Source organism: Bombus vancouverensis, chromosome 4, assembly GCF_051014615.1.
Source record: "Bombus vancouverensis nearcticus chromosome 4, iyBomVanc1_principal, whole genome shotgun sequence".
Classification (NCBI taxonomy): Eukaryota; Metazoa; Arthropoda; class Insecta; order Hymenoptera; family Apidae; genus Bombus; species Bombus vancouverensis.
In genome coordinates, this window is record NC_134914.1 from 12,970,199 (window position 1) to 12,985,428 (window position 15,230).

Consider the following 15,230-nt stretch of genomic DNA (forward strand, 5'->3'; position numbering starts at 1 on the left):
TTCCTCCTAATATCGCCCCTATTATGCCAAAATCGAGAATATGTAAATTTTCATTTTTTCATTAAAGAAACGAGTCGAGTGCCTTCTTCTCGTTTCTGGCTACGTGGATTCTTAGACTTCTTTTTCCATCCGCGATCTCATTTTATATACTATATATGTATATATGATTAGATTGTGAATTTCGAAAGTTGGAAAAATGCAAAGAGCGAACGTAATATGGAGAAATGAAAAAGAAGAAAACATACAAAGTGAAGTGGTACTTGTCATAACATTTAGTGGAAAAAATAAACCTTTGTTGCGTTATTTGCTATTATATCGATAACAATACTATATATACTACTATATATACTATATACTATATATACTATAAGACTAAATATATTTTTATATATATTTGATTTGATTGGGATTATATATATTTGATTTAATATGGGAACATGAAAAAGAAGAAAACTATTGAAAGTGAAGTGGTACTTGTCATAACATTTAATGGGAAGAGTAAACCTTTGTTTTATTACTTGCTATTATATCAATAATAATACTATATGTACTATATATACTACTATATAATATATAGTAATATATACTACTATATAATATACTATATAATATATACTAATATACACTACTATATAATATACTATATATACTATATTTATATATGATCAGAATGCGAATTTTAAAAGTTGGGAAAATGCAAAGAATGCGCATAATATGGGAAAATGAAAAAGAAGAAAAATATTGAAAGTGAAGTGGTACTTGTCATAACATTTAATGGGAAGAGTAAACCTTTGTTTTATTACTTTCTATTATATTAATAATAATGCTATATGTACTATATATACTACTATATAATATATACTAATATATACTACTACTTAATATAATATATAATATATACTAATATATTCTACTATATAATATACTATTTATACTATATTTATATATGATCAGAACGCGAATTTTAAAAGTTGGAAAAATGCAAAGAGCGAACGTAATATGGAGAAATGAAAAAGAAGAAAACATTCAAAGTGAAGTGGTACTTGTCATAACATTTAATGGGAAAAATAAACCTTTGTTCTATTACTTGCTACTACATCAATAACAATATGAAATTGCATAAAAATCTGCAAACGGTTGTATTCTATAGTTAGAACAACGTATTAAGAACGAAGAAGAGACAACTGCTAAATCCAACCGAGGAAAACGTGAAAGGATTACAAACTTTTGCTGCAAGAAAAATATTCAGCGCTCGTTGGAGAGTTAGAATTGATGTCATGGAATTTGCACATGATCTCTAGATTCAGTCGACTCCGAAATCATTAGCCACCGTGTAGCTTACTGGGCAAGTTTAGAGACACATCCTCCGCATTACGCTGTAACCGAGTGTTTTCAAAAACAGTTAGAAGAAGAGAGATAATCCATTGAACGTACAGCATTCTACGTTTTCGTGAACACGAAACGACGGATAGACGATAAACGCGCAAACAAACAAAAAAAAAATAAAATAAAATATTTAACAATATTTAACAACGTGGCAAATCCCCAAATATTATATTATATCTAATATCACGAGTGTAATAATTGCCATGGAAGTTACACGCGACAGTAAACGATACTTCAAACAAAAAAAAAACAAGAGAAAAAAGAAAGGAAAAAAAAAACGAAAAAGAAAAGAAGAGAAGAGTCTATATGGGAATCGAAACGATTGCCCTGCGGTTTCCTTCGTCGAGTATCAACTTCAATCCGCACCTGTCTCCTTTCTTCCATTTCCAGCTTTAATTAGGAACGTATAAGGGTTGAAGAACGTGGGTTAAAGTGGTTGCGAGGAAGAAACGCGTCGAACGTCGGATTAAAACGAAACAGAAGCCACTGTACCTGCAGCTATTTTCTTTCTCTCCGTTCCTTCTTATTCTGTTTCATGTTACGTACAGTAAATTAATTTATGAAAACGAAAGGAACGTGGAGAAATATTGTTTCAACCTTGACGCGTCCTTGACACTCTCGCCTCGAAATAAATCATTTTCTGGCACGCAATGCTCGTATCAAGCGTTTTCTTCGTGCTCGTTTCCTCGTGTCTCGTAAAACGATTTTCTGCTCAGTATGTTTATCGCGGTATTGCCGAGAGACATAAGATTTTTCGTTTATGCTACTTGTTGTCGACTGTGAATATTACGACACCGACTCGTTATATTCGCGAAGAAAGTCGAACGAATTCTCTTCTACTTAGAATTTTATCGTTTACGGTTCATCTAATGTTTTATTTAACATTTCACTTGGTACTTCGTTCGTACTATTTTACGTTAAAATACACGAGGAACGAAGTAACAATTATCAGTTAATCAACAGTTGTTACAAGATATAGTTAATTTAGTTATGTTAATAATTTAGAATAATTAGTAATATTTATCGTAATAATTATTTCCTTTTAGTTACGTGGTCTCCCGTGCTTTTAATAACTCGTTAATATATAATTAATAATTAATTGGAAAATATGAAAAGCGAGAAGTATTCGATCTTCGTTAAATAACATTATTAATAAATATCGTATCATTTATGGCTGACAGTGTATGTCGATAATTATACGTAGATTGTCATGCAACGAATATGTTAATACCGAAGTCATTAAGAATATTCGAGAGATTATCAACATACTTAATTGTTCGTGGTACGTGTGCATACGTAATACGTATATTATAATTGTAAAAGTTTGTGACACGCATATTTGCCATATCGAGACTTTGCGAGCGAACGAACTTTCTAACTAGTTATGATTACGTTTGTGTAGACTTGCTTATGCTAGGCGAAAGTTAGGTTATGCTAGGTAAAAGTGAGGTTAGGTTAGGCAAAAGTTAGGTTACGTTAGGTTGCCTTGAAATAACGCGAAGTTAGCGACGCTGGCCATTTGTCATGGAAGAATAATCGATGTCCGTGCATGGCTCCTTCGTCATTTCGAATGCATCTTTCTCCGGATGCAGTTTGTCAGCGTCCCCGGACTTGGTTCTAAAGAACTTCCGGTTCTTTGACAAGCAGACCTTATTTTTAGACGTTGTTTAGTCCGAGTTGCTGTAAAATTGAGTTATGAGTGTGCTAGACACATATGAAAAACTGTACAGAAAACTATAGAAAAATACACGTACAGAGGAACGTAATTTCTAATGTTGAGAATTTCTCGTAATTAAGGTTTTAATCTGTCCCGAATTTCCTGCATTTAAAAAAGCTGCAATTTATCATAATTCTATAAACTCTAAGTAAAGATAATTCTACAGATCCTTCAACCTAACCTCAACCTAACCTCGATCATAGTTCTATAAACTCTCGTAATTAAGGTTTTAATCTGTCCCGAATTTCCTGCATTTAAAAAAGCTACAGTTTATCATAATTCTATAAACTCTAAGTAAAGATAATTCTACAGATCCTTCAACCTAACCTCAACCTAACCTCGATCATAGTTCTATAAACTGTCGTAATTAAGGTTTTAATCTGTCCCGAATTTCCTGCATTTAAAAAAGCTACAGTTTATCGTAATTCTATAAACTCTAAGTAAAGATAATTCTACAGATCCTTCAACCTAACCTCAACCTAACCTCGATCATAGTTCTATAAACTCTAAGTAAAGATAATTCTACAAATATTTGTTGTTAATTTGTTCGGGAGATTTCTAGAATTTAAGAAGAGAACGAGTTACCATATTGCGGATCGTATTAACAGAATATAAGTGTACAGGGTGTTTCATTTTTTCTCGCGAGTCGGTGTCGGTATATTCTACGATTGAAAATAAGAGAAAAGTGTTCTTTAAACACAGAGTCGTAAATGTTATTACAACGTAACAACGCTGATGACAATTTTATAAACGACTGGTTTTTTATCTGTTTCTGCATGAAAACGAGGTCGATTTAGCATTTGCAAGAACACTTTGAACAAGAACTTCGTTAAACACGACCGATCGATCGAACGAGTATCCAGTTGGTTTATAATTTTGGCATTTTGTTCCAACGTTGTGACAAAGCATCTGCCACCCTATGTTTGTATAACATCTTTCTCATATTTTTAATCGTAGAATACGCTGACACGGTTTCGCGGAATAAAAGTGAAACACCCGTACAGTGTATCACAGTATCGTAGTATAAATACCTGGACCTCTTCGAACCTTAATAAAATCGTCGAATGTAAATGAAAAATTCTAATATGAAAAATAGAGCGCAGCATTGTGTAAAGATGATCGTTGATAAGATGAGAAACACATCGAACGGAATAGTTGGAACAGAAGGTTGATCGCGTAATCTGAAGCCTGAAAGGAACTAAAATCGACAAGATTGCGAGTCGACGATTCTAAAGACGGTACAGTGTGCAGTGAAGGGAGCTGGAAATAAACAGAAAGGATGGAAAGAGCATGGGACAGGTTGTCCTCTGTCGCGATCGACCCTCTACTTGACGTGAATTTTCTCCAAAGCCACGACTATTTGTGACCGTGACTAGGGGTGCGATCGAGGCAGCAAGTGAAAAAGACCAGCAAAGATCAGGCAAGAGGAACAGGAAACGGTGAATGTTTGCTGTCTGCTCGTCTCTGTCAACCGATCACCCGTAAAACACGAAACTCCGTGATATCGAAGCGAGCTGCGCCACTGTGCTCTCCCCATTCGTCTTTTATTTCCCTCTGATGCTGCGAAGATTCTCTTTTTTATCATTTTTTCTCTCTCTTTTTTTTTTCTTATATTTGCATTGCACGAAGGATTCTAAACGTTCGGAAAGGGGAGATTAGAAAGGTTTAGAAAAGATTATCGATGTTTGCTCCTCCATGATGCAGAGTGGAATCGTACGAGCTTTTAGTTTAAATCCGCTGTCATTTAAGCAGCGACGTTTATCCCCGAATTTGTATCGTTCATAATTTGAACAACGATACACGCGATACCGCAATCCTTCTCTTTCTCCTTACCCCATCGAGCAACATTTACATCGCCGATTCCTTCGCCGCGTTCTCCTTGAACTTTCCAGTATTTCTCAGCCGATAATAACAGCTTCTCCAGAGCAGACGTTATTTATATATATTTCTTGAATTTCTTTTTCCAGTAATCTACACGTGCTATTATTCTTCGTTCTTATTGTTATATTCTTCTATATCGCCGGTTTCACAAGCTGGAAAAGGGGCTTGGCACACGTATTTCTAACTGTCAATCATTTCCATCCGACTATTAGATCATCCATCATGCCCACAGATACACACCCATCCATACTTCTATAATGCTACGAATTAAACATGTACGACCATATATACAGGGTGGTTGGTAACTGGTGGTACAAGCGGAAAGGGGGTGATTCTGCGTGAAAAAAGAAGTCGAAAATATAGAATAAAAATCGTTTTTCTTTAATTTTTCCAACGAGACAACGATCTACAGTGAGATCCGTTATAACGAGACGCGGTAAAGTGCACGCGTACCGAGCCAAAATTCAAAGTCGATTTTCTCGAAAACGAAGCCTCGAACGAAAAATTGTTATTCTATATTTTCGACTTCTTTTTTCGCCTAGAATCACCCCCTTTCCGCTTGTACCACCAGTTACCAACCACCCTGTATATATGTCTAAAGAGTAACGAGACTGGTTCCATAAAAATGTTCGTACGTCGATTAAGCAAGAACGTACATTGTCCTCTTCAACACCATATGTACTATATGTAGCACCGGAAGCGGTGCTCCCACTGCTGCAAACAGCGTTGGAATTCTTCCACTGAAACTGCTTTCGGTCGGTCGGTCGTAACTTTCTCGATGTTGTGCACAGTTGCAAAATGATGTCCCTTAACGCTTGAAGCATGCGAGGCACGCGTGTAACGTCGCTCGTACGTGTAGTCGAGCAGAATCCTTTATTTCAATTCTTAGTCGCGATGTTTTAAAAGAATAAAACGTTCTCGGTTCGTGGAATAATTAGGGGAGGAAAAAGTGATTTGTAGTTACAGCACAGTAGAACGTTGGTTATTCGAAGCTCTGTCGGATGATCGAGAAGTAGGACAATACCAGAAGGTCTATCAGTGTTTATAAATGGCAGAATAAAACGATAGAAAATATTTTGACAATGAATATCGTACGTGTATTTGGTCGATTTTATTTAACCCATCGTTTAATCGGCTGAAAGTTTCGTATCGGACTATTTACGCTTTCGTATTCTTCGCGTACAAAATTTCGAAGAAGTTGAAGTGTGCGTAAAGTTCGAAGCACCTCGGTTAATACGGAACTTCGGATAAACGGGACTCGAGTAACCGAGACTCCGCTGTACTTCATATTTCCGACTTCTTACTTCAACATATTACTTCGTGTTACTTCAACTTCATCAGTTTCACTGTCATAAGGAATTTCACACATAAGGAAGCGAGGCGAGCAATATGCACCGAAGATTTTCGTTTCCTACTGGTTTTACAAGAAGGCTCTGCTTTTGATGGTTAACATGATTTTCGCGACAATCGTCAGATACTTACTCTGACTGAGGTTGATCATTCTCGATTACACACACATGTCCGTGGCTGCGGCCGTCGATGATACAAAGGCGATAGAAGCCTGTAATACGACGGCGAACACAGATCAAACATGCTAATACGAAAGCATCGCCGTTTAACCGCATCCATAATCCGGAAATTCGTGGTTACGTATACTCCACGTGTTGTATAGGCTGTACGACAAAACTGATGCTATTGCGTGTACAGGGTGTTCGGCTACATGTGTCAGATAATTTAACGGCTGATTCTAGAAGTCGAAAGAAGACGAAAATCAGGAATAAAAAAATTGCGTTTTCGCCTTTGTTTCTTAGTTATCGACAATTAAAGCTCGGACAAAATACGCCTGCACGCGAGCAAACCTCCTTACACGAACGAAAGGAGGTCGGCCGGTGCAACGGGGCGCGTGCAAGTTTTCCCTCGTACGAGTCGTAGGGAAGAAAACCAAGGTATTTACAGACGTAAACAACCCCGCGCGATGTTTCTCGAAAAAAATGGTGAATCGAAGATCAAACCTGCTTACTCGTGGAAATCCGTAAGAGCGTATTGAAAAAACCGTGCTATGAAATTTCAGAGTAGAGAAGATTAATACTTCGTCTCTGCGAGTATCCACAAAATTACAATAAATGTTCGATTAAAATAATATATATATTATATATAGCAGTAAAAATAGCAAAAGAGAGGATTTAAACCTGAAGACCAAAGCACAGGTCCTCCTCGACCGATCCACCTGTTTCGAAAACAGCTGGTCAAGTGCTCTCAAACTGTCTGTATGAATAAGTACCTGGCAAAGCAGCTGGGTACACCACTTACTTTTACTATAAATCAGTGATCTTGCGAGAACCATAGGTGCTCTTAGCGTAAAGTAGCGAGCAAAGTAAAATTTGTTGGAATTTTCCAACGACTGTAACGTGTTGTGTAAGTAGAATGTCGTCCCTCGCAGTCCTTTTGCCGCTGACTCGTGCAAAGACTAAAACACAGTTAATTCGCAAAATGGACGATTTAAGTGCTGGTGGGCGGTTAGGTTAACGTCGATTGGGAAGCGGTTTTAGCGGGTAATCCACACAAGAATCTCACGCCGCCATCCCGTACGAGCCTAAAGCGTTTTCCAATACTTGAAACAGCGGGATGAACGTATGAGTCAGAGATTATGGTTTTTAGAAAAGGGGTAGGTTGGGCTCGGGAAACGATAGCAAATATGCAAGAGAGGCAAAAGAGATAGAGATGGAATTTGTGTATTTAGGCGTGTGTTCTCGAAGGATCGTGGATACGAGTAACCATATTTCAGATCTGTAAAGACAGTGAAAATGTAGCGGCGAGGCAAGCGTGGAGAACAGAGGTAAGAAATTTTAAGAACTGCTCTAAGAAGCCCGTGATTTTTATGACTTTCTCCTCGACCCACTATTTATTGTATACTGTAGTTAGTGTTGGAATACAACGATATCAATCGCATGCAGATGAGGTGATTGATCGTACGGATTCTTCCCTTCGTTGCCCAGCGCCATCCCCACTAGCGTGCGTTCGTGAGATGCACCACGGCGGCTAGCACGTGCAGACTCTTTCGAGAATTAGCCGGAAGAAGCGTGAGGATATGGATGGAACATTCTCGATGGGCGTGTAACGTCAATTCACATCAGAGACCAGGCCACACACCGCGGACAGGATGGCACCCAGATGTCTGCAGATTCTTGGTGCGCACCCTCGATAGTCTTAAGTATCCACCAGGGGTCTTGGCACTTTCATAGTTAAGGTCCTTCGGACCAAGCGAGTATTTCCTGTCTTAGATTTCCCTTTTACGTTTATTGTCTACCACGCGTTAGCTTAGAAAGTCGGTTTTCTTCGCATCTGGTATGTTCCGTTAGCAACTTTCTCGCGAGGGCTGCTAAAACCCTTCCTGGTCCACCAACCGTCTTATTATCCAATCGGAGACGGTGTCTACTGCCCTCACTTCCCTAACCAAAAGTGTCATCGACAAATCCGATAGTCCCGTGTCCTTAGACACACCCACCCCTAGCCTTCCTCAGACATGGTATCGCCAGAAAGACTCACTTATTCTGTATCCTCAGAATAGTGAACATATCTATACCGGTCTCTACCCTTCTAACAGTCGCGTACTTAACGTATCGTTGTAACTAAGTCTTGCATAACGTGGTTGGAGTGAATTGTGATTTATGTTAATTCAGTGTGTGTTACATTGTGACTGCTGAATTCATAATAAAGTTTAATTAAAACAAAGTTAATAGTTGTGTTAAGACTCAGCTACTTTATTTCATCAACCAACCCCAAAAATTACGTGACAGGCACGTCGAGAAGCTACTAGAAGGTTCTGTGGCACATGTGACGCCACATAGACACCCGCACAGGTCACACTCATTACTGCATAGAGAGTGGGGTTCTAAACGTTTTCAAGGACCATGGGTCACTGAGCCAGTTAGTCTGCGAATAACTAGCCAACTGTCTACATTCCAAAACACACACTTATAATTCTTGTAATAATTGTTTAATAAATATCACATTATATTATTTCAACACAAATATTGTGTCTTCCACAGATTATTAATCTCGATTCCAAGATTAAATTCTAACTTAGTTAGTACTAAGTATTATATATTCCCTGGATAATTCGCGTAATAAGCGTGATTGAATCCTGTCGTATGACCCAACCATGGATCATATGATCACACGAGCCAACTATCGTAGTTCTCCAACAGTCTCATATTAGGTTGTCCGGAAAGTGCCTTTCTTTTACGGACACGTCTTTTACAACAACGCGTCTTTATACAAACATGAAACCTAATCTGTCGAACGTTGTGATCTTCATTTTGATAGAACAAAATCGATCATACGTAATTCGATAAAATAAATAATAATACTGTGCATCCATTATTTCCTTCCAAAACGAAAGAAACTTTTCAGACGACTTAATATAAACAGAGTTCCATCGTATTCTGATCGTGACATTTTGGCGATAAATACGCGACAGAAATGTAGGAAAAAATTGCAAAGCAATCGAACGATTTAGACTCGAATCCCAGTTCAGAAATTCCATCGATCGAACGTTTTTCTGTCTACGTATCTTTGGTCCAATGACCTTTGAACTGGACGAATTCTTAGCTCGATAAGGTTACCGGAACAGAACGAACGCCGAACACTAACGAACATTAGTCGGTGACGAAACAATGCAAAACGAGTTTGGCGTTAACGAGAAATCGTGCGCATCGATTGTATTGGCGCGTTTCCTAATTAGTTGCTTCACAATCGTTTCCTTCGTACTCGCGGCGCTCGTTCCTTCGCGGAAACAAATAGCCGAGACGCGAGCTAAAACCTCGAGAGGTGGAAGAAAAGGTGATTTGAAGAAAGGGAAAGTTAGGTGGCGCAGCTCTCCTTTTTTTTTTTTTTTTTCTTTCGTCATTCAACGAATCTGCAAATCGATCGTACCGTGCATTCTTTCGCTCGTTGCATTCCTCGCGACTAATTAATTTTCATCGCCACCTCTCTCTCTCTCTCTTTTTTGTAGACCTTTTTCTCTCGCCCTTAATTCCGTTTTTCTCTTTTTCCATAGCTTCGCTGATGGAACATTTCGATTACCATAGCTCGTTTCGAGTTTGCGTCTCCTATGAAGGAAATATTGGGTTGGCAACTAAGTGATTGCGGGTTTTGCCAATCCATCTAATGACAAAATCCGCAATCACTTAGTTGCCAACCCAATAACACGGCGTTTTTTCTTTTTTTTTTTTATTTGTTCGATGAACAGTTGGTATAAACTACAGGAGGATCGAAGTGGAGATTGTTAAGCTTTTTAACATATTTGTAATCGATGGTTCTGTTGCGAGAGTCCTAAGTGGATGTCGTCTGCCATTTTCAAGAGTCCGTAGCTGTATGCCACAGAGCTTTGCTATTGAAATTGCAGTGACTATGACAAATAAAATATAGAAATGAAAAATATGTTGTATATGAAAAATCTAGGTGACTTGGAGTTTTTATCGAAAGACAGTTTCTTCATATCCGAACGTGCAGTGCACCGAACACTAATTCTTCTTCTTTCGAAACATTTCTTTTTCACGTTGTTGGAAATGTCCTGAAAACGGCGCTCGATCTGTGGCGGATCGGTATCAACAGGACGCCGACAGGTCGAGGCATCAACGCGGCGCAACACCTCCCGAGCGATCCGCGGGTACCAACCGCCAACACCAGAGGGCTACGACGACGAGTCTGTCTATCTCGCTAGTGGTCGAATATACGAGCGCATGATACAAATATCGCACCTAGCGAGACTCCCTCTACGTCTAAGGCAGGGACTACCGGGCATAGCCTTACTGACGAGTCCACCGGTAGTCCCGGGACGAAACGCAAAACTCTCCTTTCCACCTAGCTCCGTTTATTGTGAAAATTCACCGTTTATTGTGAATATGTATCTAAAACTGTATCTTGGGCTAAATAAACAACAACAACAAAAAAAAAAAAAAAAACACCTACAGATCTTACGAAGGGACGACAGGAACTACGAAATCTCGAAAGAGTGAGTGAGTTGGTATATCTGCATTGGATCCCTTGGATCGATGCTAAAACAGCCCCGAAAGAATTTAATCGCATCTTGTCTACGTGAAATTAACTTCTTTAAATTAATTTCTTATATTTTAAAATGTCTTCGTTACGATCTCCACCCAGTGAATCGTAACAATATGCAAGAGTACTATAATAAATTAAAACGATCGAAAGTTGAACAAAATAAATGATAGAAATTTAATAAAATAAAAATAAGGAAACTTGCTAATTTCTCGAAAACAAAGCACCGTGCACTCGAATCCTTTCACAGCGGTTTTTCTCGTCAACCTAAAGCATCGAATACAGATACAGCCAATTCATTCCACACCTCGTGATATTCTTATCATCTTCTTGCCAAAAGATACACCCTGTATACTTTCACGCTGGATTCGAATTACAATATTTGCTTGCTTGCCAAAAATACCTAAAATATCTGAATACGTCAGGCAATCGGCAAAGAACGGCAACAATAATCGAGACAAGATTTGACTTGTCGTCCGCGGCGCGGAATCGAGCGGAATTTAATAGACTTTGGTGGGTATTGTGCGTTCCGGTGGAACGATCATTGAAAATTGCCGATATTCCGGGACGAGCCTGGAATACGGAACGATCTCGTTGAATGACAACGAGATAACGGAATCAACGACGGTATCTCCGTTATTAGGAGGCCGACGATTCCCTCGAATAATGGCCGTACCCATGCTACGTGCCTGTACATACTCGATGTGTTTCCCTCGAAAACATCAACCGCTCTCTCCAATCCATCTGAATTTTACCACTAACGAAAGCTTGTTGCGAGAAAAACCTGTTTTCAAACGTATCGATTAGGTTTGCTTGCCTGGTTGTGAATTCAGGATAGGTGAAAAAAAAACTGACGAACTGAAATTGGAAAGCTTTGGAAAGTTTAGAGAGACGAACGTCGAGGACGTATTTGTTCTTTCTCCTGTTTGCTCGCGTACTCGTTTGATCAAATGGGAAATAAATAGGGAAAAGTAGTACAACGGTTCTCTTCTACCGTACGCGCGCAATGCGATGTCTCTTTAAATAAATTCGAGCTTTTAAGGATAAAATAGTTGTTGAGAAGTAACGTCGAATTTCCACGGTAGATAAGATTCTTTTGTTCCTTGTCGATAAAACAGTTTCTAACCTACAATGTATTATTGTATCTTCGTTGTTGATATTTCAATACACAATTTGGAAGAAGATCAGGTTTCAGCTTTTAAGAATAAATATCGGGTTGGTCAAGATATAATTTCCACGGCAAATAGTTTGCCTTTCTTGACGATAAGCGTCGTTTCTAACCTACGATGTATCATTGTATCTTCATTGTTGTTATTTCGATACACAATTTGGAAGAAGATTAGGTTTCAGCTTTTAAGAATAAATATCGAGTTGGTCAAAATATAATTTCCATGGCATATAGTCTGTGTTTGTTGACATTAAGCATCGTTTCTAACCTATAATATATTATTGTATTTTTATCGTCGATATTTTGATACACAATAGAAATAAATATTGATTTGCTGAAGAAGTAATTACTGCAGCGAATAGTCTGTTTGTGTTTGTTGACAATAAGCATCGTTTCTAACCTACAATATATTGACATATTTTCATTACTGATGATTCAACTACTGGTAATTGGAATGGAGAAGTTTCGTCATGGTGATTATCAGCTTACCAGCAGTTTGTCATAAATGTAAAATGTATCGACAAGCATCGTTATAAAAGTAGAGGAGAAGTAGAGGATTCGAAGTTTACCAATGCCGCCGTCAGTGAGGGGATTACAGATTTGAAAGTCGAACTGATTGCTTCGTAACTTTGTATGAAAATCGTAAAAATGTAGGATAACGGGTTTCGGAGAGTTTCTACGACTTCCTTAGAAAGATACGAATGCGACGTCAGAATTGAAGTAAATTCAACCGAGAGCAGATGTATATTCCGTTTCATTTTTATCACATGAAGTTCAACGAAACAGAATTACCAAACTTCAACTAAATGAAAGAATAAACTAGTATTCGCGTCTATATAACGCGTTTCGATGTAAATTTATATTTTTGCAGAGATAAATCAAGGAATAGGATCTAAAATCAAATTCGATGAAAAAATAAGAAAAAAGAACAGTTTCAAGATTGCTCGATGTGGATTTTTCATTTTGCTTCTGTTGGCTATTTCCAGAAACATTGAAAACTTCTACTACACTATATATATTTACTAGATGGTGCGTTTTAATGCAAATTCATATTTCTACGAGCATAAATAAACAAACGAAGAGCTCGATTCGGTTATTCGTTGAAAGCGAATTTTCCCGATAGAAACGTCCGAGAGAAAGCAGTTTCGATGTTGTAACTCGAGATGGTCGAGATTGTCACGAAAATGACTCGAACGTATTTCGAGAGGTGTCGCAAGCTTGGTACGGTACTTTATAGGACGACACGCGACATGGCGAAGAAATTTTTCCCGAAGGTTCCTCGACGGATTTTATCGAGCATGGCACGCACCTTCCTTCCTCAGGCATTCGTAACGAAAAGCGAAACTGCAACGATTAGAAGCACGACCAGCTGAATATCGCGTGTGCCGTGCCACCGCTTGTTTCGTTGGGAACCCGGCCCAAGGCTGATTTTGCTAGAACTCCGACCACAATCGACGACTTAGTTTGCTCACTCGAGGGTCGACTCGTACCAGTCTCATGCACAATGGCAGGCAAATGGACAAAAGAGTAACATAGAAGAATAAGATGGTAGATATATATATACGTAAATTCGTTTTGTAAAATTATGGCGCCTCTTTAACACTTCCTATTTTATAATTTATTCTTTGATATTTTTTGCTATATTACTCATCTCTTTCTCTCTCTCTCCTCCCCCCCTCTCTCTCTCTCTGCCTCTCCCTCCCTCTCTCTCTCCCTTTCTCTCTCTCTCTCTCTCTCTCTCTCTTTCTTCCTCTCTTTCTCTCTTTAACAATTAATAACAATCAATAACAAATCTACTACAAATTTTACTTGGAAAATCGAGAATCGATCTTCTAAGTCCTAAATTACCGTTCTTCTCTTGTGATCTAATCTATCCAGTAAAATGGCTGCCGGTAAAACAAAGCAAAAGTAAATATGTCGGTTGGCGGGTAATTTGAATTCTATAGAATTCACATATATAATATCAAAGAATAAATTATAAAGTAGGAAATATTAAAAAAGCACCACAATTTTGCAAAATGAATTTACGCATAGTAAATATTATATGATGTATAAATTTTATATAATAAGAGCAATGAATAAATATAATATATATATATACCATAGTACAACAGGAAACTACATAACATAGAATAGGGAACTTACTAATATAACTTAATTTACCGATTAAATTGTACATATACAGGGTGTACCATTTAACTCTGTCATTTGGAGTATCTCGCTTGTTCTTGACAATATTAAAAAATGTTTCAAGAACAGGTTGAATGGATTCGAGGCGAGCATAATTCAACGCGATTAGTTCTTTCCTAGGTGGACGCGTAGAGGACATACGACGGTCAGCGATGTTTTTTAGATGGAATCATATATCTTTTAATACATTAGCCGATGCAGCTGGACATTCTCTACAAAAAGTATCAATCTATAATATATATCGTTTCCACGATAAAATTACAAGAGTTTCGGTTCTCTTTTACACGCCGTATCAATCGCGCAAAACTTCCTTACGTTAACTTAGATATGCCTTGATCTATCTTATTCTAACTTAACGATCAACTGACAGCTACGGTATTTACCTAGCGATAGTAATCCGTAATATAATATGATAACGAATAAATATCATACATACCACGATATAATAAATATAAGACTATAGTATACGCGAGAATAGATAACAGTTACCGATATGGAAGGAAAAAGAAACGTTTTGTACAACAGTTGGTAAAATTTATAGCGTACTTATCAATATTATAGTTTCCTTTATCCGCCACTGAATACACGTGGCTATACTTTCGATGGCGTTTCTGGATGGCGATAAATCTTCTTTATCTTCTTTATGCTATCGCTGATTCGTTTGAGTTTACAATTAGAAGACGATTCAATTTATGGTGGATTTGATATTTGTCGAACGATTTCCACTTTTTTCGCAACGTACGTCACGCGAAGGAATTTGCGTTATCGTTGTCAGTCAGCATTGGAAAAAGCAGTTGGAGAAATACGATCGCGTAGGAGTATCCT

At 38.0% G+C, this 15,230-nt stretch overlaps 1 protein-coding gene and 1 long non-coding RNA gene across 5 annotated transcripts in view; one reads left to right on the forward strand and one right to left on the reverse strand.

Moving 5' to 3' along the window:
- The window catches only part of eag (potassium voltage-gated channel protein ether a go-go), a 157,208-nt gene that overhangs the window by 63,775 nt on the left and 78,203 nt on the right, over window positions 1-15,230 (forward strand). The window lies entirely within an intron of this gene.
- On the reverse strand, window positions 12,414-12,963 carry LOC143302617 (uncharacterized). The gene is made up of 2 exons (XR_013058246.1): window positions 12,705-12,963; window positions 12,414-12,615 (listed from the first exon to the last, which is right to left on the reverse strand). It is a non-coding gene; the product is annotated as an uncharacterized LOC143302617 (long non-coding RNA).